Below are 27,521 nucleotides of genomic sequence, written 5' to 3' on the forward strand. Positions count from 1 at the left end.
ATTCCATTAGTCTTTTGGTAAAAGGAGAAGTCAAGGTTCTCATCCTGGCATTATAGATCCTGGTTCTGATAATAACTTTTTGGGAAAAAAAATCAGGGTTTAGAAATTAATAGAAAATAAAATAATAAAATTAAAAAATACCTCCCACTTACATAACATTAAAACAAAACTAAAAGTGAAAATTTGGCTAAACATAAGAATTACGTGATTTAAAATGAGAAAGGAGAGTTGAGATCTTAGGAACTTTGGATACTTAAAGAATAATTTTAAATTTATTTGAGATTTAATTTTATTATTTAAAGAGCATACATTTATATCTCAAATAAGTCAGTCTAACAACAGTGGATAATTAGGAGACTTTTTAGTGTCTCATTTAGTTTATTAATGAACTAAAACTCTTTAAATAAGTGTTCTTAATCTTAAGTCTCAGGGAAGGAATATTTTGCACATTTTATGAGCTTTTATCTAAAATAAAAACTCATTCAATATATTTGTGATTTAAAATTTCTAGTCAAATGGCAAGCCCTGAGAATAAAAGATATAATTAAGTTAACAAGTTGCTATGACCCATCACATCACATAAGTTAGAGCTCTATTGCAGAAATTTTAGTGGTAAGTTAAAAATATAAAATTACGTAAGGTTTAAGGTTAAAAAAAGAATATAGGCACTCTTTCATTCTGTAACCTATATAAAAGGTAATGTGACTAGCTCAAACATTCTAGATCTAATGAGAGTATTTACTATAGAAACCAGGACAAAGTAATACTGATAGGATTCCATAAAAACTGCTTTAACAGTCTTTTCAAACATTGAAAGTTATGACTCATTTAGGATATTATAATTATTAGTTTTATAAAATGAAGTATCAAAATGTATGGATAGCTAGAAACAAGTATTGCTCTTTGAAAGTTTTGATGCCAATTCAGAGACGGACACACTCCAATCATATACATAAATTTATGTGTAAATGTGTTTTACATTGATCCGTAATATGGCTGAATGGATAAAATAATAAGACCCATCTATATACTTCCTAAAAGAGACTTATTTTAGATGTAAAGATATACAGACTGAAAGTGAAGGGATATCCTTCCAAAAGATGTCCCATGTGAATGGAAACAAAAAAAAAAAAATCTATACTTTGAGCAGAAAAAAATGACTTTAAAACAAAGACTGTAATTAGAAACAAAGAAGGCTGCTACCAAATGATAATGGGGTCAATCCCACAGTAGGATATACTCTTTATAAATAATCATGCACCTAAATATATAAAGCAAATATTAACAAGATTCAAGGGAGAAATTGATAGTAATATAATAATAGTAGAGAACTTTAATACCCCACAAACTAATGAATAGATCATCCAGAAAGAAAATCAGTAAGGGAACATCAACCTTAAACGACACATTAGACCAGAAGGACTTAACAGATTTATACAGAACATTCCATCCAAAAGCAACATAATACATATTCTCAATTGCACAGGGAACATTGTCCAGGATAAATCATACATTAGGACACAAAACAAGCCTTAGTAAATTTAAGAGGGCTGAAATATTATCAAGCAACATTCCTGACCACAATGGTATGAAACAAGAAATCAATTACATGAAGAAAACTAAAAAATTTACAAATATGTGGAGAATAAACATGCTACTGAAAAATCAGTGGGTCAAAAAAGAAATGGGAGAAATTTTAAAAGTATCCTGAGACAAATCAAAATGGAAATGAAACAGATTTTTATTCAATTCAACAAAAAGAGGCCTAAGAAGGAAGTTCACAGCAGTAAGTACCTATTTAAGAAACAAAAAGAGTCTAAAAAAGTAAGCTAAATCTATAACTCAAGGATCTAAAAAAGAACCAATAAAAGCAAAGTTAGTAAGAGGAAGAAAATAAACTTTGGAGCAGAAAAAAATTAAATAAAGTCTATAAAGATAAGACAAAAGATCAAGGCAGTTAAAAGATAGTTCTTTGAAAAGATAAAATTAAAAACCTTTAGCTAGACCCACTAAGTAAAAGAGAGAGAGAGACTAAAATAAATAAAATCAAAAAAGAAAGATATGTTACAACTCAAAAGAAATACAAAAGATGGTAAGAGACTGCTATGAATAATTATTTGAGGGCAGCCCAGATGGCTCAATGGTTAAGCGCTGCATCCAGCCCAGGGCCTGATTCTGAAGACCCAGATCGAGTCCCACATCAGGCCTCCTGCATGGACCTGCTTCTCCCTCTGCCTGAGTCTCTGCTTCTTTCTCTTTCTCTCTCTCTCTCTCTCTCTCTGTGTGTGTGTCTCTCATGAATAAACAAACAAAATCTTTAAAACAAAAATTTTAGAAAAGAAAGTCCATGGTATTTTGATAGGGATTGCATTAAATGTGTAAATTGCCCTCGGTAACATTCACATTTTCACAATATTAATTCTTCCAATCCATGAGCATGGAATATTTTTCCATCTCTTTGTGTCTTCCTCAATTTCTTTCAGAAGTGTTCTGTAGTTTTTAGGGTATAGGTCCTTTACCTCTTTGGTTAGGTTTATTCCTAGGTATCTTATCCTTTTGGGTGCAATTGTAAATGGGACTGACTCCTTAATATCTCTTTCTTCAGTCTCATTGTTAGTGTATAGAAATGCCACTGACTATTGGGCATTGATTTTGTATCCTGCCACACTGCTGAATTGCTGTATGAGTTCTAGCAATCTTGGGGTGGAGGCTTTTGGGTTTTCTATGTACAGTATCATGTCATCTGCGAAGACGGAGAGTTTGACTTCTTTGCTAACTTGAATGCCTTTTATTTCTTTTTGTTGCCTGATTGCTGAGAGTTGGAACAAATCATCTTAATATTTATGTGGAATCAGAAAAAAAAAACCCGAATAGCCAGGGGAATATTAAAAAAGAAAACCCAAAAAAAAAAAAGGGGATCCCTGGGTGGCGCAGCGGTTTGGCGCCTGCCTTTGGCCCAGGGCGCGATCCTGGAGACCTGGGATCGAATCCCACGTCGGGCTCCCGGTGCATGGAGCCTGCTTCTCCCTCTGCCTGTGTCTCTGCCTCTCTCTCTCTCTCTCTCTCTCTCTGTATGACTATCGTAAATAAAAAAAAAGAAAAAGAAAACCAGAGCTGGGGGCATCACAATGCCAGATTTCAGGTTGTACTACAAAGCTGTGGTCATCAAGACAGTGTGGTACTAGCATAAAAACAGACATATAGATCAAAGGAACAGAATAGAGAATCCAGAAGTGGACCCTCAACTTTATGGTCAACTAACATTCGATAAAGGAGGAAAGACTATCCATTGGAAGAAAGACAGTCTCTTCAATAAATGGTGCTGGGAAAATTGGACATCCACATGCAGAAGAATGAAACTGGACCATTCTCTTACACCATACACAAAGATAAACTCAAATGGATGAAAGATCTAAATGTGAGTCAAGATTCCATCAAAATCCTAGAGGAGAACACAGGTGACACCCTTTTTGAACTTGGCCACAATAACTTCTTGCAAGATACATCCATGAAGACAAGAGAAACAAAAGCAAAAATGAATTATTGAGACTTCATCAAGAAAAGAAGCTTCTGCACAGCAAAAGAAATGTCAACAAAACTAAAAGACCACCTACAGAATGGGAGAAGACATTTGCAAATGACCTATCAGATAAAGGGCTAGTATCCAAGATCTATAAAGAACTTATTAAACTCAACAGCAAAAAAACAAAGAATCCTATCATAAAATGGGCAAAAGACATGAACAGAAACCTCCCAGAGGAAGACATAGACATGGCCAACACATGAGAAAATACTCCGCATCACTTGCCATCGGGGAAATACAAATCAAAACCACAATGAGATACCACCTCACACCAGAGAGAATGGGGAAAATTAACAAAGCAGGAAACAACAAATGTTGGAGAGGATGTGGAGAAAGGGGAACCCTCTTGCACTGTTGGTGGGGATGTGAACTCGTGCAGCCACTCTGGAAAACTGTGTGGAGGTTCCTCAGAGAGTTAAAAATAGATCTGCCCTATGACCCAGCAATTGCACTGCTGGGGATTTACCCCAAAGATACAGATGCAGTGAAACGCCAGGACACCTGCACCCCGATGTTCATAGCAGCAATGTCCACAACAGCCAAACTGTGGAAGGAGCCTCGGTGTCCATCGAAAGATGAATGGATAAAGAAGATGTGGTCTATGTATACAATGGAATATTACTCAGCCATTAGACATGACAAATACCCACCATTTGCTTCGACGTGGATGGAACTAGAGGGTATTATGCTGAGTGAAATAAGTCAATCAGAGAAGGACAAAAATTATATGGTCTCATTCATTTGGGGAATATAAAAAATAGTGAAAGGGAAATAAGTCAATCAGAGAAGGACAAAAATTATATGGTCTCATTCATTTGGGGAATATAAAAAATAGTGAAAGGGAATAAAGGGGAAAGGAGAGAAAATGAGCGGGAAATATCAGAGAGGGAGACAGAACACGAGAGACTCCTAACTCTGGGAAACGAACAAGGGGTGGTGGAAAGGGAGGTCGGCGGGGGGTGGGGGTGACTGGTTGACAAGCACTGAGGGGGGCACTTGATGGGATGAGCACTGGGTGTTATGCTATATGTTGGCAAATTGAACTCCAATAAAAAATAAAAATTAAAAAATAAAATAAAACAAAATTAAAAAATAAGATTAGTTTATAAAAAAAATCATATGGAACAAATTGGACAATATCGAGAAATGTTAAATTTATATACATCCTACCAAGACTGGATAATGAAGAAATGAAAAATCTAAACTAATCAATAACCAGTAAGGAGGTCCAATCTGTAATCAGAAACCTCCAAACACACAAAACTCCTGGACCAGATGGCTTCACTGGTGAATCTCACCAAATATTCAAAGAAGAATTAATACCAATCTTTCACAAAGTCTTCCAAAATAGAAGAAAATCTTCCAAAATCATTTTACAAGCAGAATTACCCTAATAGCAAAACCAAGTAAGGACACTACAAGAAAGAAAAATTATAAGCCAATATCCCCGACAAACACAGATGCAAAAAAACTAGACCAAACAACAGCAAACTTTTTCAACAGTACATTAAAAGAATTATACACCATGGTCAAGTGGGATTTTTTTCCAGGGATGCAAAGATGGTTCAACATCAGCATATCAGTCAATGTGATTCCATATTAACAGAAGAAAGGATAAAAATCATATGATCATCTCAATAAATGTAGAAAAAGCATCTGACAAAATTTAACACTGATTTATGACAAAACAAAAACAAAAACAAACTCTCCACAAAGCTAGTATGGAGGGAATTACCTCAACATAATAAAAGCCATACAGGACAAGCCCACTGCCAACATCAGACTCAATTGTAAAAGGCCGGAAAGTGTTTCCTCCAAGATCAAAAACAAGACAAGGATGCCCACTCTTATAACTTTTATTTTTTTTTAATTTTTTTTTAATTTTTATTTATTTATGATAGTCACAGAGAGAGAGAGAGAGAGGCAGAGACACAGGCAGAGGGAGAAGCAGGCTCCATGCACCGGGAGCCCGACGTGGGACTCGATCCCGGGTCTCCAGGATCGTACCCTGGGCCAAAGGCAGGTGCCAAACCGCTGCGCCACCCAGGGATCCCCTCTTATAACTTTTATTAAACATGGTATTGAAAGTTCTATCCAGACTAAGGAGAAATAAATAAAATGCAACCAAATTGGAAAGGAGGAAGTAAAACTTCCACTGTTTGCATATGATTTATATATAAAAACCCTAAAAAGACTCAATCCAAACACTACTATAATAAACAAATGCACTAATATTGTAGAATACAAAAATACACAAAAATTGTTTCTATGCATTATAACAAACTATCAGAAAGAGAAATTAAGAAAAACAATCTCATTTACAATTGAATCCAAAAAAATAAACACCTAGAAATAAGTTTAACCAAGGAAATGAAAGACCTATATACTGAAAACTGACAGACATTAAGGAAGGAAATAGAAGAAAACACAAATAAATGAAAGCTATTTCATGCTCAGGGACTGGAAAATAGTTAAAATATTCATATTACTCAAGGCAATCTATAGGTTCAATCCAATCCCTATTAGTATTCCAACGGCATTTTTCACAGAAAGAGAACAAGCAATCTATATGGAACCAAAAAAAGATCTCAAATAGTCAAAGCAATCTTGAAAAAGAAGAACAAAGCTGGGATTGATTTCAAACTATATTATAAAGCTAAAATAATTAAAACAGCATGGTATTGGCATAAAAACAGACACAGAGGGCAGCCCAGGCGGCTCAGCGGTTTAACGCCGCCTTTGGCCCAGAGTGTGATCCTGGAGACTTGGGATCTAGTCCCACATCAGGCTCCCTGTGTGGAGCCTGCTTCTCCCTCTGCCTGTGTCTCTGCTTCTCTCTCTCTCTTTCTCTCTCTCTCTCTCTCTCTCTCTGTCTCTCATGAGTAAATAAATAAAATCTTAAAAAAAAAAAACAGACACAGAGATCAGTGGAACAAAATACAGAGCCCAGAAAGAAGCCCATGCACATATGATCAATGAACTCATGATCCAAGAATATACAAAGAGGAAATTCCAGTCTTTTCAATAAACAGCATTAGGAAAACTAGACAGTTATATGCAAAAGAATAAAACTGGACAACTATCTTATACCACACACAAGAATTAGCTCATAACAAATTAAAGACCTGAACGTAAGACCTGAAACCATAAAAGTCCTAGAAAAAAAAACAAAGGCAGTAAATTCCTTGACATAGGCCACATAGGACACCAAAGGTAAAAACAAGAGAAGTGAAAATAAACAAGTAGGACTACATCAAACTGTAAGTCTTGTGCACAGCAAAGGAACCATCAACAAAATGAAAAAGTAACCTTCCAAAAAGGAGAAAATATTTGCAAACCATTTATTGGTTAAAGGATTAATATCCAAAGTATATAAAGAACTTATATTATCAATAGCAAAAGCCTCCAAATAATCTAATTAAAAATGGAAAGATCTGAATAGACATTTTTTCAAAGACAAACAGATGGCCAACAAGTACTTTAAAAATGTTCAATATCATTAACGATCAGGTAAATGCAAATCAAAACCATAATGAAATATCAGTCAGAATGGTTAGTATCAAAAAGGTAAGAAATAACAACTGATGGCAAATATGTGAAGAAAAGGAAACCCCTGAGCACTGCTGGTGAGAAAGTATACTGGTACAACTACTATGGAAAACAGTATGGAGGTTCCTCAAAAAATAAAAAATAGAAACATGATCCAGCAATTCCATTTTTAGATAACTATCTGAAGAAAATAAAAAGACTATATCCAAATACATACACACACACACACACACACACACACACACACACACACACACACACCCCTATGCTCACTGTAGCACTATTTACAAGAGCCAAGGTATGGAAAAAAAATCTAATGGCTGTCAATAAATGAATGGATAAAGAATTTGTACTATTATAGTCAATGGAATATTATTCAGTCATAATAAAGAATGAAATCTTGCCATTTGCAGTAACATGGATGGACCTTGAAAGTGTTATGCTACATGAAGTAGGTCAGGCAAAGACAGACAAATAACATGATCTCTTTCACATATGAAATCTAAAAAAAGCAACCTAACAACAACAGCAAACCACAAAAACAAATGCAACAAAACAAAACAAAACAAAAACATGGTCTGAGATTTAGGGAACAAACTGGTGGTTGCCAAGGCAGGGGCTAGAAGGGTGAGAGAAATGGGTGAAGGGGGTCAAAGGGTAATAAGTAAATAATTTAAAAATGCAATGAAGTGGTCTTTAGTTGAAAAACAAGGAGGAAATTCTTTGGCATTCAAAATTCTTATTTCCCTATAAAAGTGTTAATTTAGGGGCACCTGGGTCACCCAGTCAGTTAAGGTCTGCCTTCAGCTCAGGTCATCATCCTGAGATCCTGGTATCTAGCCCCAAGACAGGCTCCCTCTCACCACCACCCTCCCAACCCCCGCTGGCTCATGCGCGTGCTCTCTCTCTCAAATAAAATCTATTAAAAAAGTTTTTTTAAAGTCTTCATTTGCTCTGTACACAGACTGTTCATATATATAAATGGTATAAAAAACAATGCAAGCTACTGATGGCAATATTACAATGGGAAATTTTTATTTAAAAAAAAGCATTTTATGAAGCATTCCTAAAGCAAAATTACAGGGCATTTTTTAGAGTACAAATAAACTTTTAAGTATCTTAAACTTTATGAAGAACAGAAGGAATTATGACAGCATGGTTGCTGGATTCTTTCTTTTCTCTCATCTGTCTCTGCCTGTTTCTAAATACACACACACACACACACACACACACACACACACGTAGGAAAGTGCACTGTTTACCAAGAATAACAGTAAGCAGTTAATGTCTAAATTACAATTTATATGATTTGCAAATGAGATAAAATTCTCATCATTTTGTAACAAATAGAAATCAGACTTTCTACTTGAGTAAATAAATTACTGGAATTCACATGACCTACATACACACACACACACACACACACTCACACATTAGCCCTTAATATAAAATACATTGTTTGTAAGCAGGCCGTGACCAGAAAAACCAAAGTCCTAAATAAAGATGTTTTAAAATGCAGTTCTAAGCTTTTAACATGGATTTTTTCACTAGGAAACTCTAGTAATTTTACCAAAGATATCTTAAGATTTTAAGATTATATCATGAAAACAAGATCTATAATGTTAAACATTAAGACACTCTATCAAATTTATCTTTCTCCAGGGCCTGGTGAGGAGTAAGAGTTCAATAAATACTTTCTTGTTGAGCAAAACTGAAGAAGATAGTATATTCCTATTAAGCTTTCACAGAAAAGCTGCATCAATAGGTCATAGGTCATAATCTGTACATGAAATCCAATCCAAAGATTATCATACAGAATTCTTGACATAAGCCCACAGCTAGACTATAAGACCCTGAAAAACATCAAAGAAAATCATTTTTAGTTCCTTAAGCTAACACATAGATTTTGAAATTTTAATTATTTTATCTGTATATATAAAATATATCTTTAAGCAAACAGTGAACAGATCATATATCTGTTCCACATCAAGAATTTAAAACATCAAGATTATGTGTCAGGGTTTTGGCCTTCCTTTACCGGTTCATGTGTGCATTAGAAACGAAGGACCAATTCCTGGTTATTATTCACAGGTCTTTCTTTACACAGCCTGTATTGCTATTTCACAACTGACATGACCTGACCACCAAAAACATTCAGTCAAAGTTTACATTCGGTAGCTTTTATTACAGATACAATAAACACAATTTTTTCATCTTCCAAATAAGTAAACCACATTCTAATATTAACCCTATTTTCCACTTTATACACTATATATAGATACCCCTTCTCTCCAGGAGAATCACGTTTTATAGCCCTTGTTTAGCAAGGAAAAAAAATAGCACTCTGAATGGTATTTCAAAGTCAGGTCAGCAGTATGGGGGAAGAAAACACCTCTATCATCTATTCACTTTTATAAATAAAATGTTCTGTTCTACTAAACCAATCGTTTATTTAAAATGGCATCCCAAAGTCATACCTTTAAAGAAAATTACCCAAGTGCTGATTGTATTGATAACTGTTTTCCACCAAAAAAAATTTCAGAGTAAAACTGTCATTCGTAGCTCTGTAACTAAATTAGTAAAGTAAAATGTTTATTTTCTAATGCCTTTATAAGTACATGTAGCAGAAACCATTTTATTTAAATACATGCATATATACACAATTAAAAGCCGCTCTCCAAAATGGCATCAAAGCTATTATAAACACATATTTGGTTCTAGAGAAAATATACTATGGTTGTATGCAACAAAAAGAATGCAGTTGCAGTAGAAAATTCCTTCAGTTTGAATCTGCTATGATTTTTTTATTACAGTGACATATCAACCAAATTTAAACTTAATCTTATCCTGAGTAGTAGTCATCTAATCTCACGCTGCTTAACAATTTTTACTCCAAAAGAGGTTGACTACTCACTTAGCAAATGTATGTTTCCAAGATACCAAGCCACAAAAGACAGTATTAAAATGTTTAAACTACTGTAAAAAGACCTGTAAATATCAGAATAATTTCTCTAAATTGAAGATTGTGGACCTAGTTCCTGGGAATTTGCAAGTTTTCTGTAGTATTTCTTGTATTAAATTTTTGTGTCAATAAAAAATAATAAATCAGCAGCCAGAGCCTAATTGTGGGAGGATAATGGAAAGTCAGGGAAGGGGAACCTGGAATGCTAACTTAATATACAAATAAATGGCCAAGTAATGCCAGGCTATACTACACACAGATTTCATAATAACTAGAATAGAGAAAAGTCACAGGAAATTGAGTTATCACAAGAAAAAAAATAGCTATGATGAGAGCTTTCCAACCCAAGTCCCTTGGAAAAAGCCACCAACTGGGTACAGGTGGATAGATTTCAGCCCCCTCAGACTGTGAAGTGGCTGGCTGGGGCTGGGGTATTCAGGATCTCCCTAGCCTGCTGTCTAGAGTCAAGAGCAAGTTAGTGCTTTTATATCCCATGGCCTACTCTCATTTTTAGTTGTGCCATGATGTGACAAAAGATTGCAATACTCTCATTTTTAATTGTGCCATGATGTGACAAAAGATTGCAAACCACTGAAAAGACATAACAAACTCTTATACCGCAGCAGTCACACTGCGGAAGGGGATTTATTTTCAGGAGTGAAAAGTCTGTCACATAATATTAAGCTCATTATTTTGATTGTTACTGGTATTACGGATTTGTTTTTAATTTCTGAATTTGTTTTGATTTCATCGTTTCATTAGATTTAAATTCATCAGAATAAATAATAAGTTGCTATGTAGACTTTTATGTTTGTATATAATTCAGTAATACCAGCACAAAAATGCTTTAAGTGTAAATGGGGTCTACAAGGATTTCTTTCCTCCCTTTTAATGGATCTGTAACAAATTGCAAAGCTGAAAAATACCTGGATTAGTGGGTGTGGGGTTAGACTATTCATGGAAGCTCAGGTCTCTCACAAACTTTGTGACCCTGGGTCAGTTATTTCCCTTCTCTTTAAGCCTTCGCTTCCTCACTTGTAAGATAGGGCTAATGACAGTTCCTATCCATGGAAGGGTCTACAAAGTGATTAAGCCCAGTACCTGGTATACAGTAACACTTGCAAAGAGCATGTCTTATGTATAACAAACGCATACTTTTAGTTTCACTTATTTAACTCATCTTAGATAAAAGACAATGGAAACCTGACTTTATATATGTGACCATAATCCATCTTTAAAGGGGCTTGAGGGTAGTTATATTGCTTTAGGAGGACTCCTACCATTCTAAAAATACTGTCCCGCAGCTGTTTAAAATTTATTTTTTTAGACCATAGCACCACTGTTTGGTTGTTTCCAATTTCTAAACCACAAATAGTAAAAGTGTACTCAGTCTACTGCAAACATAAATAGCAAATGCACGCTTCAGCACTTTTTAAAGGATATGGAAATTGGCAACAAAAATGCAGTTCATGTTGAAAATTTATGACAGCCCTGCCATATTTCTTCAGAAATACAATCAGGTAAAAATTAGGAAGATCTCTACCAGCTGGGTGGTATTTTTATGTTTTTTTACTTATATTTTCACTAACTGAAAGACTTTCATTATGCAACTTCTGGCACTTGATAAAATAGAGCAATAGTACCTTTGCTAAAACCACAGTTTCTTTGGTTATGTTTAGCATTACACAAACATCTTTCACCTTAGATATCCTTTTGCATTAGAGTGTTTAATTTTAAATTGACTAAAGGGAATTTCTTTTTACAGAATATTATGCTTTCTGGATATCATTAAGCACAAGAATTGTATTTTCATAACTTCTCAAAAGGTTACGTGTGTGTTACAATTATTAGGCATTTGGTTCCATAAAAATATTGTGAAAACTACTGCTAAAAGATGAGAATAGAAAAGTGATTCAGGGAAACCTAGAGAAGACTGATCTACTGTGATGCTATAAACTGAAAGAAAAAAAGCCCTGTTTTCTAAAATATGTAAAAAGGAACATGGATTTAGTATCTCTCCCCTGATGCAGTTTTTCTAAAATAACGCATCCTCAGCTTCCAAGGAGAAGAAAAGAAAAACAACCTGCTACATAGTTTGAAATAAATAATTTTTACCATTAAACTCAACAATGGAGAAATAAGTTTTGTCATTACAAATAATACCTCAAAACTGTTTCTCATAACAGCATTAAAATTCCTAATGCTATATATTTAAACTAGTTTTTAAGTACCAGTGCAAGCAAGATTGAAAGATTGTTAATCTTTTGATGCAATCAATAAAGCTGTTGAATCAACACCAAATAAATGATTAAATAAATGGAGGAGAAAACGGCACTTGGTCATTTCAGATGTTTTTAATGAGATTTTTTAAATGAATAATTCAAAAGCTGATGAACTATTAGTTCATATTATATCCTAAATATTTAATTGAAAGAATAAAACTACCAAGGAATTTTTAATGGCTCCTACTTTTCGTGGTGGTTCTTCTTTATATACATTTTTATCAAGCATGCTTAACTAATAAACATTTTCAAAGATTCATTAAATATATGCTCATTGGATTGGATGAAAAGTTTATAAGCATCTTATAACATATGCTTTTATAAAGTAATAAAAATAATATAAAGAAGACTTCAGATTAAAATATGCAATGTGACAAAATGAAGGTAAACAAAATGAAAAAGAGAAAAGTTCTGGGGTACCTGTAGAAAAATTAACTGGCTATGTTATATTTTTTATTTTACTGAAAAAAATAAGAGAGTCAAGACTATCAAACTATTACGCTTTATATTTTTAAGGCCCTATTTACATAATGTAAACAGTGTTCTTTCCCCATGTCTTATAACAGGCACCTGATTTTTGCCAGATAATTGCTTTCCTTTGTATTTACAAACTAGAAGGCAAACCTAACTGCTAAGCAAAAAACACCAATTACATAACACATTTTAAGAAACAAAAACAATTTTCTCATCTACAGTTAGCATCTATTCAAAATGTGAACTTATAAAAGCATTCAGATTTAATTTCTTCCTACTTTGAATACTGTTTAAATAATACAAACTTGGTATTACTGCACTACTGCATTTCTAGAAATTATCTTAAAATCTCTCAAATTCTCAATTTATATCTTGTTTGCTGAACAAGATCTCATTTGAAAGGTCCACTGCTTTGAACTGTCCATTATAAAATGACACTTAATCATATATTCCTAAAATAAGAGGTAGTCTAATCAATATGAAAGCTTGAAACAAAGTAGTATTTCTAAAACAACTTTTTAAATTAGGAATATATATTCTAGTGATGTAGTTTTCCGATTTGAAAGAGGACCACTTTTACAAAAATTGAGTGGCATTTTGTTTTCAGCACTAGGAGAAAAAAAAAGATTAAAGGTATAAATGTCTATCTCATTTGCTAGAATCATAAGTTCTAAGATAGAATGAGGAATTAAACAGCAGTTTTTGAAACATTCAAAGCTTGCAATATAAAACTAGAAAGTTTTCTCCTAATAATTTAAAAGAGCTTTTGGTTCAAATACTTTTTTAAAAATTATTAACTATAAAATATGGAGAGAAAAAATATCCATCTCTAATATATTACAATAATTTGCTGAAATTTTCATGCACGAAACAAATCAAGTTTCAGAATTTGGGAATCGCCACAACAATGAATTATAACAATGTCATTTATAATAAGGCTGACATACTTAAAAGAATTTCCATTTTGTTAAGTTGTAAAATAACTTAGATTTTGAAGAAAATTACTGTGATTCTAAGTTAACTGTAATAACTGCCATGACTGGTTTTTGATCAAGTAAAGAGCTGTTAACTTTTTAATTCTATATAGACAGTCCTTGAGTGACTCTGGGTCTTAACCCAGTACAATTTTACACTACCTGAAATTGTAACGTTTGGAACACTAATGTCAGTTATTGAAACAGTTACCTATTCTTTGTAGTAGATACATTAACTTCTAATCATATCTGCTATTTTAAGCTCTGAATAACAGAGGACTAAATCATGTGATTAAGGGTATAGAAAAACGTAAGAAAATAGCTATAAACAGACCGATTATAACACTTCATTTCCGGTACTGTTACTTCCTTCGCAAATATTTGAGTTATTTTATAATATTTTAAACCCTTAGAAAAAGAAATAATTACACATCTGTGATCATCTCGAGATACAGGCTCCTTAAAATAAAAGTGCATACAATTTTATATTTTAAAATTTATTAACCCAAAGATAAGTTGTATCTGTTTTAAAAAAGAACTATTTCAAATGCTGCTGTTATGTTGGATTAAATTGCATACACAGTTCATGAAAACCTCTAATACAGAGTTAAGTCTATTTTTCCTTGCCAGAAAGAAAACAAAACAGTTTGTCATACCATTACAAACTGAAGTTATATACAAATAACATAACCCGAGACCTACTCTGATCATCTAAGCAACTACAAATTAAAGCATCAATCTTCACAGTCCAGTGGCACTTTAAATAATTTTATGAAAAAAATTATTTTTTTGCACATTTATTTCTTTACCACAAGAAATTCATTTCCTGGGCTTCTTACAGAGAAAAAAGTCACTTGTTTTGGAGCATAGTATACATCAAAAAATACTTGGTAATCCAATAGACTATTTTCCTACATTATGGTCAGGCAACAGACCCCACCAAATACTGAAGATTGACATTTGTAGGTAATTCAATAGTTAGATGATGATTCTTCAGTAGTTTCACAGTGGCACAATTTTTCACATTACTTGAAACCACTGTTAAACCTATAACACATTTTCTGTTTCGCTATGGGTATTTTTTCTATCTTTAACCCTAAAAGAAATATCTTTTATCTGTTTGCAGTACAAAAAGCATTCATAATTCAGAAATGTTTTCCTTTTTTGCAATGCATGACTTTGAACTCATGATTTTTCAAAGATCAGTTAAACATTGTGTTTCTTTAAGACCAGAGCCTTATTTATGTGAGCCTGTGGCTTACCTAACAAGAATTTTTCTGTTCCAGGGAAAGTCAGTCAGTTTGTATCTTAAATACCGTAATCTAGTTTCAATCCATATAGACATCTGCAAGGGAAGGCACTCGTCAAATGTTACAACACCCAGCAACCAAATCATAGATTGTAAGAATAATTTTTCTACACAACAATGAGAAAACAAAAAAGCAAAACGATGGAGGGAAATAAAACGTGTGATATTAAAAATTAATAAGCAACAACACATTTATCATTAGTATAACAGTACACTTATGTAATGCTTTCTATACAATTCAAATACTTAATAAAACCCCAATGTGAATACAGTGAGTGCCTTTTTAATCAGATGCCATGGAACCTGCATATAATAGTATCTAGAAATTTGTTCTGTAATCATATGATTGTACAAAAATACTGACTGTGTAATCACTATGTATATTTTATTGCCTATTTCTAAAAGCTACCAATATTAAATGACAAACTGCCAATGTTACATGAAAATAAGTATAAATTAATGCATTAATGAAAATTGAACCCATAATCAAAACATCTAGTAAAATAAAGCAGATACCATTTTGAGTGATTGTTTACTGTTTTATTAACTTAACAAACTTTCAAGACTCTAAAATCTTACTAAAGTGTAGCTAGTATAATAATCTCAAATGTACAATATGCTACTAGCACTTAATATATAAGAGCTACTATTGGTAAGTGCTTTATTTTTTTTAAATAAGTAAGTTACGCTCAAAGTACCTTTCACTTTAGAGATGATGAAAACGATGCTCAGAAAGGTTAAGTAACTCACCTGAAGTCAGACAATTATTAAGTGGTAGACAATTTGGCTCTAAAGTCCATGTTTTTATCTATCCTTATAAGCATCATAGTAAAATATTACTTTTAAATTTTGAAAAAAAAATGTGACATTCACGGACATAATGCCTAGATCAAATATGTAGGAGATTATTATATGAGCATACATAAATATCTTAAGACTTATGAAAAACTTTTGTACTTGTTAACAAATGACTGTTCTGCACCTATCTTATTTGCTACTTTCTACATTCAAAGGAACAAATCAAAAGAGTGGTTACCTAAAGTTTGGATACTCTTAATGTGAATTAAACAGTCACATGTGCACATAATCACATGTATACTACTTACTAATAGGAACAATATGAGAATTTCAATAAACTAATATTAAAATGAAGCATAAAAATATTTTCTGATTACTAACCTATAAAATAAAATCCATATTAAACTATTTTATTTATTGAAATTTGAATAAGTTTAAACAAGTAATTATACGTCATTCATTTTGCTTTTAATGTGAACTAAAAGTTACTCTTTGAATTTTAATTATCCTCATTTTATAAAACCAAAAGCCCCAAATCACTATGTGAAACTTGAAATTAATACTGCATGTCAATTACACCTTCAAATAAATAAATAAATCACATAAAAAGCTGAAGTCCATTCTAGAGTTTAATGTAAGAATTGGTAAATGTAAATAATCTCATTCAGCAACTTTCCAACTTAAAATATAAGAATTCACTTCTAATTGCTTGAGTTGTTCACTCAGGTAAGTTTCTTATTTCTTTTCCAGTGAATAATGTTTGGTTAAATATAGGAAAAGCTATACCACCAATGGAATGTGATTATCTATAATGAAAGTAAGTTATTCCATATTCCCATTTTGAAAAGTAAATGAATATATCAACACACCCTATAACATTTATATAAACCTTAAAATACCAGCTAGCTGAAAGCGAACAGAACATATAATCAGGATAATTTCATACCATGCATAATCATTCTTCACAGCATTTTTATTATGCAGTATGGAATGGATTATAGTAAATGTATTTCACACATGCTATTTCTTATTCAAAAGGAAATACAAAATAGGATATAAAACAGTTCTAGCCAAATCTTCATTCAAATCCAACCTTCATGGACGCCACTGTAATTGAAAGACATTTCCAAACAGATAGCTATGGACTTCATTTTCCTTTAAAATCATATGTCTTTTACATCTGTTCCAACTAAAACATTCATGTTCTTAAACTTTACCAAACTGTCTTATGCTTAGTTTTTAAAATATTGTAGTTTTATTTTGTTTTACTTTAATTTACAACTAGTTATGCTCAAAAAATTGTTTAAAATTTCAAATTATGCTAACATGTTAAAAAAAACAGTAGCGTATGCATACCTAATCAACATTTTAATTCAGTGATTTCCAAAGTTTCTCAAACTTCACTTATTTTTAACTAACCTTCATGCAACTCCTTAAAATGGGATGAAGAAAATATTTTGTCAGTTTAAGATTAACACGTATTCATATTTTTAAGATGAATTTTTAATTTCACTATGAATATATCTTCCAAAACAGAGTCAATGGTTCCAAGATCAGACATCAAAATGAATACTATTAATTTTCAATACTGCACTTTACTTTGACCTACTCAATAATTATAAATTAAAAATAAACATGAACTATTAAAATATGACATAAAAATCTCTGACTTAAACGATGATACTCCTTTTTGTAGAAGCCTCTACAAAATTATAAGATTTCACATAATTATGAAATGAGTTAAAACAAGTTTCAGATCCAGGGTATATTAAAAATAATTATAAGCAAAATGATAAAGAGAGGGGAAAAAAGAAGCATGGAAATTAGCAAAAGCCTTATGTATTTCTTGATGAAATATATTTAAAATGTAAAAATCTAAAATAACAAAAATTTAAGATTACTAATTAACAATAAATTCAGAAGCATTTATAAAGTTCATAGAAAATCAGGTTGGTTTCTATCAATGGTCTCTTGCATAAAGTAGTCAAATGGCTAGTTTAGGAAGACTGCCTAAATAATTTTATCCACAGGCCTTTCTTAACAGGTAACTTCAGAAAATCATGTATACTATCACCATTCTTCCCATCAAAATCCCAATTTTAAAATACTTTTGCTATTCAGAATATTCACCTAGAACAATTAATGGTTCTCAACAAAATAATGCGACATTTGCAAATATAAAATTCCATTTAATGTATTGAAGAATGAATTATTTTTTAAAATATTTTATTTATTTATTCATGAGAAACACAGAGAGAGGCAGAGACAGAGGGAGAAGCAGGCTCCATGCAGGGAGCCCGATGCAGGATTTGATCCCAGGACCCCAGGATCACTACCTGAGCCGAAGGCAGATGCTCAACCACTGAGCCACCCAGCTGCCCTTGAAGAATGAATTAATACAAAAAGGGGATACTTGTACTTTTTACACTGATTTTCAAGTGCAAACATGCAAAACGTAGAAGGATAATACAGCATAAGTTGGGTCCATTCTATAAAATGTATGTACCTGCATATAAAAATAGCTAGAAAAAAAAATAGCTAGAGAACAATTACAAGGCAACATGGAATACAAGACAGTTTAGATACAGTTTATACACAAATACCAATAAACTATAAAGATAACGTTAATCTCAGTGAGATTACTGATGGCAGACTCCAAAAAGGAAGTTCTATCCCCTGTTTTGGAGGAAGGTTCCATTTTCATTTAAAACACAGAAATAGGTAGTTATATTAAGTCATGGAAGAGATGGTGATGAACAAAGGAATGAAGGGGGCAGAACAGAAAATAACATAAAAACAACTAAAATAAAGGAGATATGGGTGACGGACACTGAAGGAGGCACTTGACAGGATGAGCACTGGGTGTTTTACTATATGTTACCAAATCGAATTCCAATAAAAACATATACAAAAATAAATAAATGAGTCTCTTGTAGACAGCAAAAAAAATATAAAATAAAATAATATAATAAAATAAAATAAAATAAATAAAAGGAGATATATACCATGAAGCTAATAAATGGCATTTATATTTATCTAACTATGAGATCAAAATCTGAGGTGTCAACTCTGACATGTGTTCTCTCCTTTAAACTCTGTAGTTAAACAATCACCAATTCCCCTTAATTCTGCCTCCTAACCACATTTGAAATCAGTTTTCATTTCTAGTTCCCTAGTAACACTCTCAGGATTCAGACTAACCATCTCTCTCCTGAACCCCCTTTGTGATCTCCTAGGTAGTCTCCCTGAATCCCCTCACTCCCATCTCCATCTCACCTTAATGTGACACCAATTCTCTGCCAGGTTGGTCTGTTTGAAATGTACATCAGCTCAGGTTAACCCTCACTAAAAAAACTTCTCAGTGGATCCCCAATGTTCTCAAAATAAAGCCTAGAGTCTTTAACATGACATTATTGATTTGGTCCTTACCTTTATTTCCAGTTTCACCTTATACTCCTCCAACCTCATATGAAGGCTTCATCCTGCCCATGAGGAACCTCTCTCTCAGGTACAACCTACTCTCTGCATCTCTTTCTTCATCTTCAGGCCAGCTCAACTACAACTTTCCCAAGGAAGTTCCCCTTTGACCATCTCTCTCTCCTCAACCCTCTCAAACTAGGCTACATCTTAGAAACTCAACAAGTACTTCTCTATGGCAGAAGTTTTAGATATACATACAATTATCTGACAATTTTTATTATCTTTTAAATGACAGCTTTCTATTATAAACTGTAAGTTACACAGAGGAAGGATTATATCTTTTTGTATTCCACTATTCCCCAGTACTTGGACAAGAGTTAGAAATAATAAATATTTGCTACCTGCTAAGTCAAGAAGACACAGGAAGATGTTGCCACTCAGAAGACTCACAGGATATAAAAGGCTATCAGGTCACCAAATATTCAATCTCGGAGAGCACTTGTAGATAATCTACTTCAGCAGTTTCCAACTATATTCATTGGAGCCTTGGGAGAATGGACTAGAAAAGCAAGATATTAGATCCATTTACTACACACCTCTGCCCTTGCTCCAACCAAATCAGCTTCACATTTTGTGCTTTTACACACTGGGGCTTCACATAATATTTCATCCAAAAAAGAAAAAGAAGTTGAAAACCTCTATTTTGAATAATTTCCAAATCCTCATCCATTCACATAAGCTCCCTTCCTCCTGTTATCGTTTCTAACATACTGATAGAAACCACTCTAGTAACTCTGCCACACCCTAAAATCATCTTAATTTTCTGATTCCTTGACTCCTCCACATCTAATCAGTTACCAGATCCTAATATTCTTGCTTTCTCACTTCTATTCCTTTTTCCCCATCTCCTCTGCTGCTAGACAAAAACAGATTCAAATCCTTTTTGTTCCTGGAATTACTACAAGAGCTTCTTACATGGCTTACTTAACTCCAATCTCCCCTTCCTTAATAACACCCGTGTTGGACTTATCTTTCTCATACAGTGCCTTCCTTGTATCCATAATAAAAATGTTTGGCAGATTCCAGTTTAACATCCTAACAAAACCAACTGCCCCTCTCTGGCTTTTAAAGTCCTCCTTTTACAACCTGCCCAAACCACCTATTTCAATCTATTAGGCTTCCTTCTTCTTTGATCAGTTTTCTCCAAACTACATCATAATCATTCAAGGAGGATGCTCTATACTTCTCCTCTGTGTAATCCGGACCACAAATCCAAAGCTGAACAGCCTGAGTTACCAAGGCATATCAGATATGGTAAAATAGAACTTCATGTTCCCAGCTTGACAAGTTTAAACTGTAATAACCACCTTTATATCTGCTGCACTCTCTGTTCTTCTTCAGTGCATTAAGTTTTGGCATAAACTCCCTCAATTATACAATATTAAATTACTGAGCTTATTGAAAGACCTTAGATAATATAGCCCACAACCTGCATTTTATAGATGAGGAAGTGAAACTCCTTGTTCAAGGTCACACAGTCAAGTTAATGGGAGGCCAGACATACACTGCAAGTCTAGCTCAGCTCCTCTATTTCTGATACTCCAGCTCCCATTCTCTCTTATAACAATCATGAAACGGGACTAGACTTGGACTGCTAGGGTTTGAGTCAAGGTCACAGTGTATACTTGAAAAACAATGTGATTCTTCATAATATTAATTTTTAGCTACTTATCTTTCCAGCTGTGCAAAATGCTAAGACTCATTCATTTAACAAGTATTTACTGAGCACCTACTCTGTGCTTGGAATACATCAGTGAACAAAACTGACTAAAATAACCATCTTTGGGAAGAATACATATTAGTAAAGGAAACTGCTAATATATGAATGAATAAATAAGTTAAATATTTACAGTTTCACAAAGCCATAAGGTCTTTAGAGAAAAATAAAGTACAGCAAGGTATACTCCATTGTTTAGAGATATAGGAAATGAAAAGCAACCAACATCCATGACAAGAAGAAAAGAAAAATGAGAAGAGTGAGGTTTGGAAAGGCAAGTGAATAGTCTTTTTAAGAAGGAAGGTGAGCAACTGTGTCAAATGCTACAGATAGATCAAGGAAGATGAGCACTGAAAAATGACCACGAGATTTAGTAATGCAGACGTCACTGGTGACCCGAGAAGTTTTGGATGAGAGATGGAAGCACAAATCTGAATGAAGCAAATTCAAGAGATAATGGGAAGATAACAAGATAGCACAAGCAACTTTTTTTGAAGAGTTATGCTAAAAGGGGAGCAGAGAAATGAATGGTAAATGGAGAGTGTGTGATCAAGACGTTGTGGTTGTTGCTGCTGTCTGTTGCTTATGATAGGAAATCTGTGCAACTCTGTGTGCTGTTGATCCAATAGAGAAAGAAATTCTGGGGTAGGGAAGCCTGGGTGGCTCAGTCAGTTAAGTGTCTGCCTTCCGCTCAGGTCATGATCCCAGGATTCTGGGATTGAGCCCTGTTCAGCAGAGAGTCTGCTTCTCCTTGTCCCTCTGCCCTTCACTCATGCTTGCTCTCTCCCTCTCTCTCAAATAAATAAATTTTTTTTTTATAATTTTAAGGTCTTTTTTATTTATTCATAGACAGGGAGAGAAAGAGAGGCAGAGGGAGAAGCAGGCTCCACGCAGGGAGCCCAACATGGGACTCGATCCCCGGTCTCCAGGATCAAACCCCGGGCTGCAGGCAGCGCCAAGCCGCTGCGCCACCACCGGGACTGCCCTCAAATAAATAAAATCTTTAAAAAAAAGAAAAGAAAAGAAAAGAAAAGAAAAGAAAAGAAAAGAAAAGAAAAGAAAAGAAAAGAAAAGAAAAGAAAAGAAAAGAAAAGAAAAGAAAAGAAAAGAAAAGAAAAGAAAAGAAAAGAAAAGAAAAGAAAAGAAAAGAAAATTCTTGGGTAATGTCCTTGAGAAAGTGGAATCAAAATGTATGTGTGGATGGATTGCCCTTAGATGGTAGTATAGATATTTCAACTATAGGAACAATCAAGAAGTGGGCACAGATGGATGCATGTATGTATCTGGTGATGGAAACTTATGTAAGTTTTCTACTGAATAATTAGATCCTCTAAATGAAATAGGGAGCAAAGTCAGCAAGTGAGAATGAAGATAAGGGAGAAGGTGCTAAAGGTTTACGGAGAAAGGAGAACTTTTGAAATGGCTGTCCAACAAAATGAGTGAATAGACCAGAAGAATAAAAGTTGGAAAAGGAGTAAAATTTGAAGGTACTGACCATGGTTTAAATTAGAAAAATAAGTACTGTGTGTTTCCTGACACACTGACTTGTGTCTATTCAAGTACAGAGTTGGCAAAAAGTTAATCCAAGGAAGGAGGGAGAGAGAAGCCAAAGAACTGAAAGGAGAAGTAAAAAGAGAAAAAGAAGTTCAAGAGTTTAGTGTATTTGCATTGTGACAATTATACTGACAGACTATAGATTACAAGTGGGTAAAAGAGGGAGATGAGAATCCAAGAATGGCAAGAGAATTTTTTAAAATGGCCAGGTCAATGGATTTGTTGGTATTGGGATAATAGAAGGGTATGATGTGAAGAGAAATAGTGGTGATCAAAAAGAGCGGGAGTCTTCAAACTGAGCTCATAAAATGGTTGCAGGTATTGATGATACTAAGATAAAACTGTAATCAGTAGCTAAGATGAGGGACAAGGTATTTAGATACAAGAAATATCCACTTGTGATCTCAAATTTCTGACCAAATCTTCACACCTCTAATAATGCCCTCTAAATCTACGTAACTGGGAACTCTGCCTGGACCATGTGTTTTTAAAAGTCCCATTCTGGCCCTCTTCTGGCCATGCCCATTTCTGCTGGGGAAGAAGTCCATGGGAGCTAAGCAGACTTGCTTGACCCAAGCCTGCATCCTCTTTTATTTAGAAAGACTATGTTTCAGGTTCCAGGACCCTCATAATTCCTGATCCAACATCAAAACCCAAGTTCAGAACCAATACAAACTTCTTCCTCACGTCCTTCCTGAGTACTGATTATACTGTCAGTTTATTTACCCTTAAATCTAAGGGATACCCAAGAGGAGATACAGGGATGAGAGGAGTTTGAACATGTTAGGTGGAGTATCTACATCTGTGCAAGCAAGGTTCCTCATCATTGGGAGTGAGAACAGAAAGAAGTGGGCAGAGGGAAGGGCAGACTCCCTGCTGAGCAGGAAGCCTGGCACAGGGCTCCAACTGGTAGGACCCTCGGGGATCATCATCCAACGTGGACACTTAACCAGCTGAGCCACCCAGGTGCCCCATAACCTCACAAGACTTTAAAAGACAAAGGGAATAATTATTATTTTATGATTGGGAAAAGTAAAGGAAAGTTGGGTGATTTGACAAGGTCACATATATCAATCAGTTAAGTGGATAACATAACAAACTCAGTCTCCAATTAAAATGCAATTATATTTGAAATAAAAATATAACCCAGACTTTCAAATCTTGGGAAATTTAAAAACACAATGCCAAATAAATGTTTCAAAGGAGAAATCATAATAGTTATCAAAAAAATACTTAGAACTAGAGGACACTGAAAACTGATATACCAAATGTGATACTATTATTTTATACACACACACACACACACACACACACATATATATTTGATATTCATCCCAGTTCGTAGCAAGAAACTCCTAAAACTCATGGAATTTCTGAAGTGATTAGAGCAATAAAGATGTCATTTGTTATGTTAATGACATTTGGAAAGCCCCTAGGTAACCTAAGGATAGGAGCTTTTGCCAGCAGATCTAACCATAGGATTAGAGGGTTGGAACTTTCACTCCCACTCGCTTAACTCTCCCACCTCCACTGGATAAGGAAGAAAACAAAGAGATTGAGTTCAATCACCAACAGCTAATCAATAATACCTATGTAATGAAGATTCCGTAAAAACTCAAAGGACCAGGTTTAGGGAGCTTCTAGTCTGGTAAAGAAAGAAAGGTTCAAGGGCAAGTGGTACACTTAAAGAACAGAGAACCTTACACCCATCCCACACACCTGGCTGTTCCTGAGTTACAAACTTCTGTAATAAACTAGTAATCTAGTAAATAAAATACTTCTCTGAATTCTGTGAGCTACTCTACCAAATTAACTAAGGTGGGGGACTGTGGGAACCATCAATAGCCAGTTAGTCAGAACCATGGAACCACGGCTAATGACCTAGACTTGCCATTGGCATGTGAAGTGTGTATGCTGGGTGCAAGTCTTGTAAGCCTGAGCCTTTTAATATATATTATCTGGTTTGGTGGTGTGGAAGAAAAAAACAATCAGACATCAGAATTGCTGTCAGACTAATACCAAGACATGTGAGTACGGCTAAAGTTATAGTGCCACAACAAAACAAAACAAAACAAAACAGGCAAGCATACTTTAGAAGACAAATATCAATGTGTTTGGTATTTAATGTTACACATATAGAATGAGTCCAAAGAAAGGCAAAGAAAAGAAACCATAGTCATAAAGCCAGAAAAAAAATGAAATAGAAAACACTGAAAAAAAACAGTATCAACAAAACTAAAAGCTACTTCTTTTAAAAGAGTTTACCCAAGATTGGTCAAGGAAAGAAAGATTCAATGTGGGAATGAAAAGGACAACATAACCCTATAGAGAGAAAATACCATAAATATCTTTACTGAGATAAATTTGAGAAGATGAACTGGATAGTTTCCTAAAAAATTATAACTTAATAAAATGAATCGAAATAATAAACCTAAATACATCCATGGCTATTTAAAAAATTCATTCTGTAGTTTAAAAAAAAACCCTGTCACTCCACACTCACAATTTTATAGCTAAGTTATACAATACCATCTACAATCAGATAATCTTGACCTAATATCAATGGTTCTAGAGAGGAAATTAAGGGGGAAACTACTCTTATCTGGTAAGAATTGTAAATGGCTGTTTATAACAGAGATCCAACACGAGAAACTTAAATACATAAGGGTTTTGGTTGGTTTGCTTTCACATGAGGTACGTAATTGTTGGTATTGGCTTTAATGGCTATATATTAGTTTTATATTGCTACTGAAACAACTATCACAAATGGGGAGGCTGAAAACAACACAGTTGTATTATCTTATAGCTCCAGAGGACAGAAGTTTGAAATTGGTTTCAGTGGGCTGAAATCAAGGTGTCAAGACGGCTGCAGTGCTTCTAAAAAGCTCCACTTGTCCTTTACAGATTCTAAAGCTGCTTATGGTACAGTGCTGTGAAAAACACGGTATGGCAGTTCATCCAAAAAATTTAAAACAGTTATGATATGAGAGGTGCTTGGGTGGCTCAATCAGTTCAGCATCTGCCTTCAGCTCAGGTCATGATCCCAAAGGTCCTGGGATGGAGCTTGAATTCCAGCAGGGAGCCTGCTGCTCTCTCTCCCTCTGCTACTGTCTTTGCTTATGTTCTCACGAGTGTAGCAATTCCACTTGTGTACATGTATCTGTAATAACCGAAAGTGGAGGCTCAGATATTTGTGCATCAATGTTCATAGCTGCATTATTCATAATAGCTAAAATGTAAAGCAACCTAAGTATCTATCTAAAGATAAGCAAAAGTGGAATATGCATAAACTAGAATATTATTCAGCCTTCCTTTTTGGAAGGAAATGTGACATATGCTATGAAGCCATCATGCTAAGTGAAATAAGCCAGTCACAAAAAGACAAATAGTGTCATGACTCACTTATGTGAAGTCATACAAAGAAGTCAAAATCATAGATACAGAAAAAAGAATGGTAGTTGCCCTGTGCTGGGAGGAAAGGAGAATTAGGAATTACCATGTAATAGGTATAGAATTTTAGTTTTACAATACTTACAGAGTTAGGAAGACAAGTGATGAAGATGTACAACATTATGAATACCTAGAACCACTTAACTGTATACTTAAAAATGATTAATGGTAAATTTTATGCTGTGTGGATTTTATCACAGCAAAAAAAGGGAAGGAAAGAATTAAAATATATACATATACCAGTTCAGCCATACAAGCACCACTCTCCCCCAGTACTGCAAAATAAGAGTCAGAAAGAGAAAACAATTCTCCTTGCCACACAACTCAGTATATGTGCTGGAGAGATGAATCTACTGTTGCTGCAGTATGACTCACTTCCCTCATGATTCACTTAGCTTGAGCAATTTCATCACACTGAATGGTTTGAGACTTTGAATTATTTATCAAACAACAGGGCCCCTAAAATCAAGCACTCAGGTACTCATCTAAATCTAAAGTAAACTGCTCTATAAAGAATACAACATATATATAACAAAATGGATTAATACCTGTAACATATAAAAAGCCACTTAAATTTAATCTGAAAAAATCAATGCCTGAAAGGAATGAAATGTTTGTAATTCACAGAACAATAAATATAAATGGCCAAAACCTTTGAAAAAAGGTTCAACTTCACTAAGATAAATATAAAATAAACTATCATTCTATACTGGTGTTGAAAAAAACAGGCAAATACAAGTGTTGGTAAAGCTGTTGTAAAACAAATATTAGCCATTGTTTTAAAAAGAATATAAACTAGTACATTTATAAAACAATTTGGTAATATTAGTCAAAACTTCAAATGACCAGTCTGTTGGTTTCACTTTTAGGCATACACCCTATAATAAATTGAACAAATTAGTAGGAACAAAGATGTACATTAAGAGTTGGCTAAATATTTAAAAGCTGAAAACAATTCAAATGTCTACTAATAGAGACTATCTATAGTAAATAATAAGTATGTTGATATAAGAACAACAAAGGATGGGGTGTCTGGATGACTCAGCCAGTTGAGTGTATGACACTTAATTTCGGTTCAAGTCATGATCTCAGGATCATGAGAGTGAGCCCTATGTGGGGCTCCACACTGGGCATGGAGACTGCTTGCGATTCTATCTCTCCTTCTCTTTTTGTCTTTCTCCCCCTTTACACGGGCATACTCTCTTAAAAAAAAAAAAAGGTAATAATAACAAAAGAGACTTCAAGGTACTGACAGAAATATATCCACAACAGATAACAAGGTTTATTTTTTTTTAATACTTTATTTATTTATTCATGAGAGACACAGAGAGAAAGAGAGAGGTAGAGACACAGGCAGAGGGAGAAGCAGGCTCCATGCAGGGAGCCCGA

At 34.0% G+C, this 27,521-nt stretch overlaps 1 protein-coding gene across 6 annotated transcripts in view; it reads right to left on the minus strand.

The window, feature by feature from the left end:
• Positions 1–27,521, minus strand: part of SUPT3H (SPT3 homolog, SAGA and STAGA complex component) — a 529,439-nt gene that overhangs the window by 369,533 nt on the left and 132,385 nt on the right. The window contains exon 1 of one of the 6 annotated variants that reach the window (XM_055329940.1): positions 19,753–19,800. The exons of the other annotated variants lie outside the window; for them this stretch is intronic. The gene's annotated coding sequence lies outside the window, so the exon portion shown is untranslated. Of the gene's footprint in view, positions 1–19,752; positions 19,801–27,521 lie in introns of those variants that run through there. 6 annotated transcript variants of the gene reach the window in all.

The sequence above is a fragment of the Nyctereutes procyonoides genome, unplaced genomic scaffold, assembly GCF_905146905.1.
Source record: "Nyctereutes procyonoides isolate TBG_1078 unplaced genomic scaffold, NYPRO_anot_genome, whole genome shotgun sequence".
In the NCBI taxonomy this organism is placed as follows: Eukaryota; Metazoa; Chordata; class Mammalia; order Carnivora; family Canidae; genus Nyctereutes; species Nyctereutes procyonoides.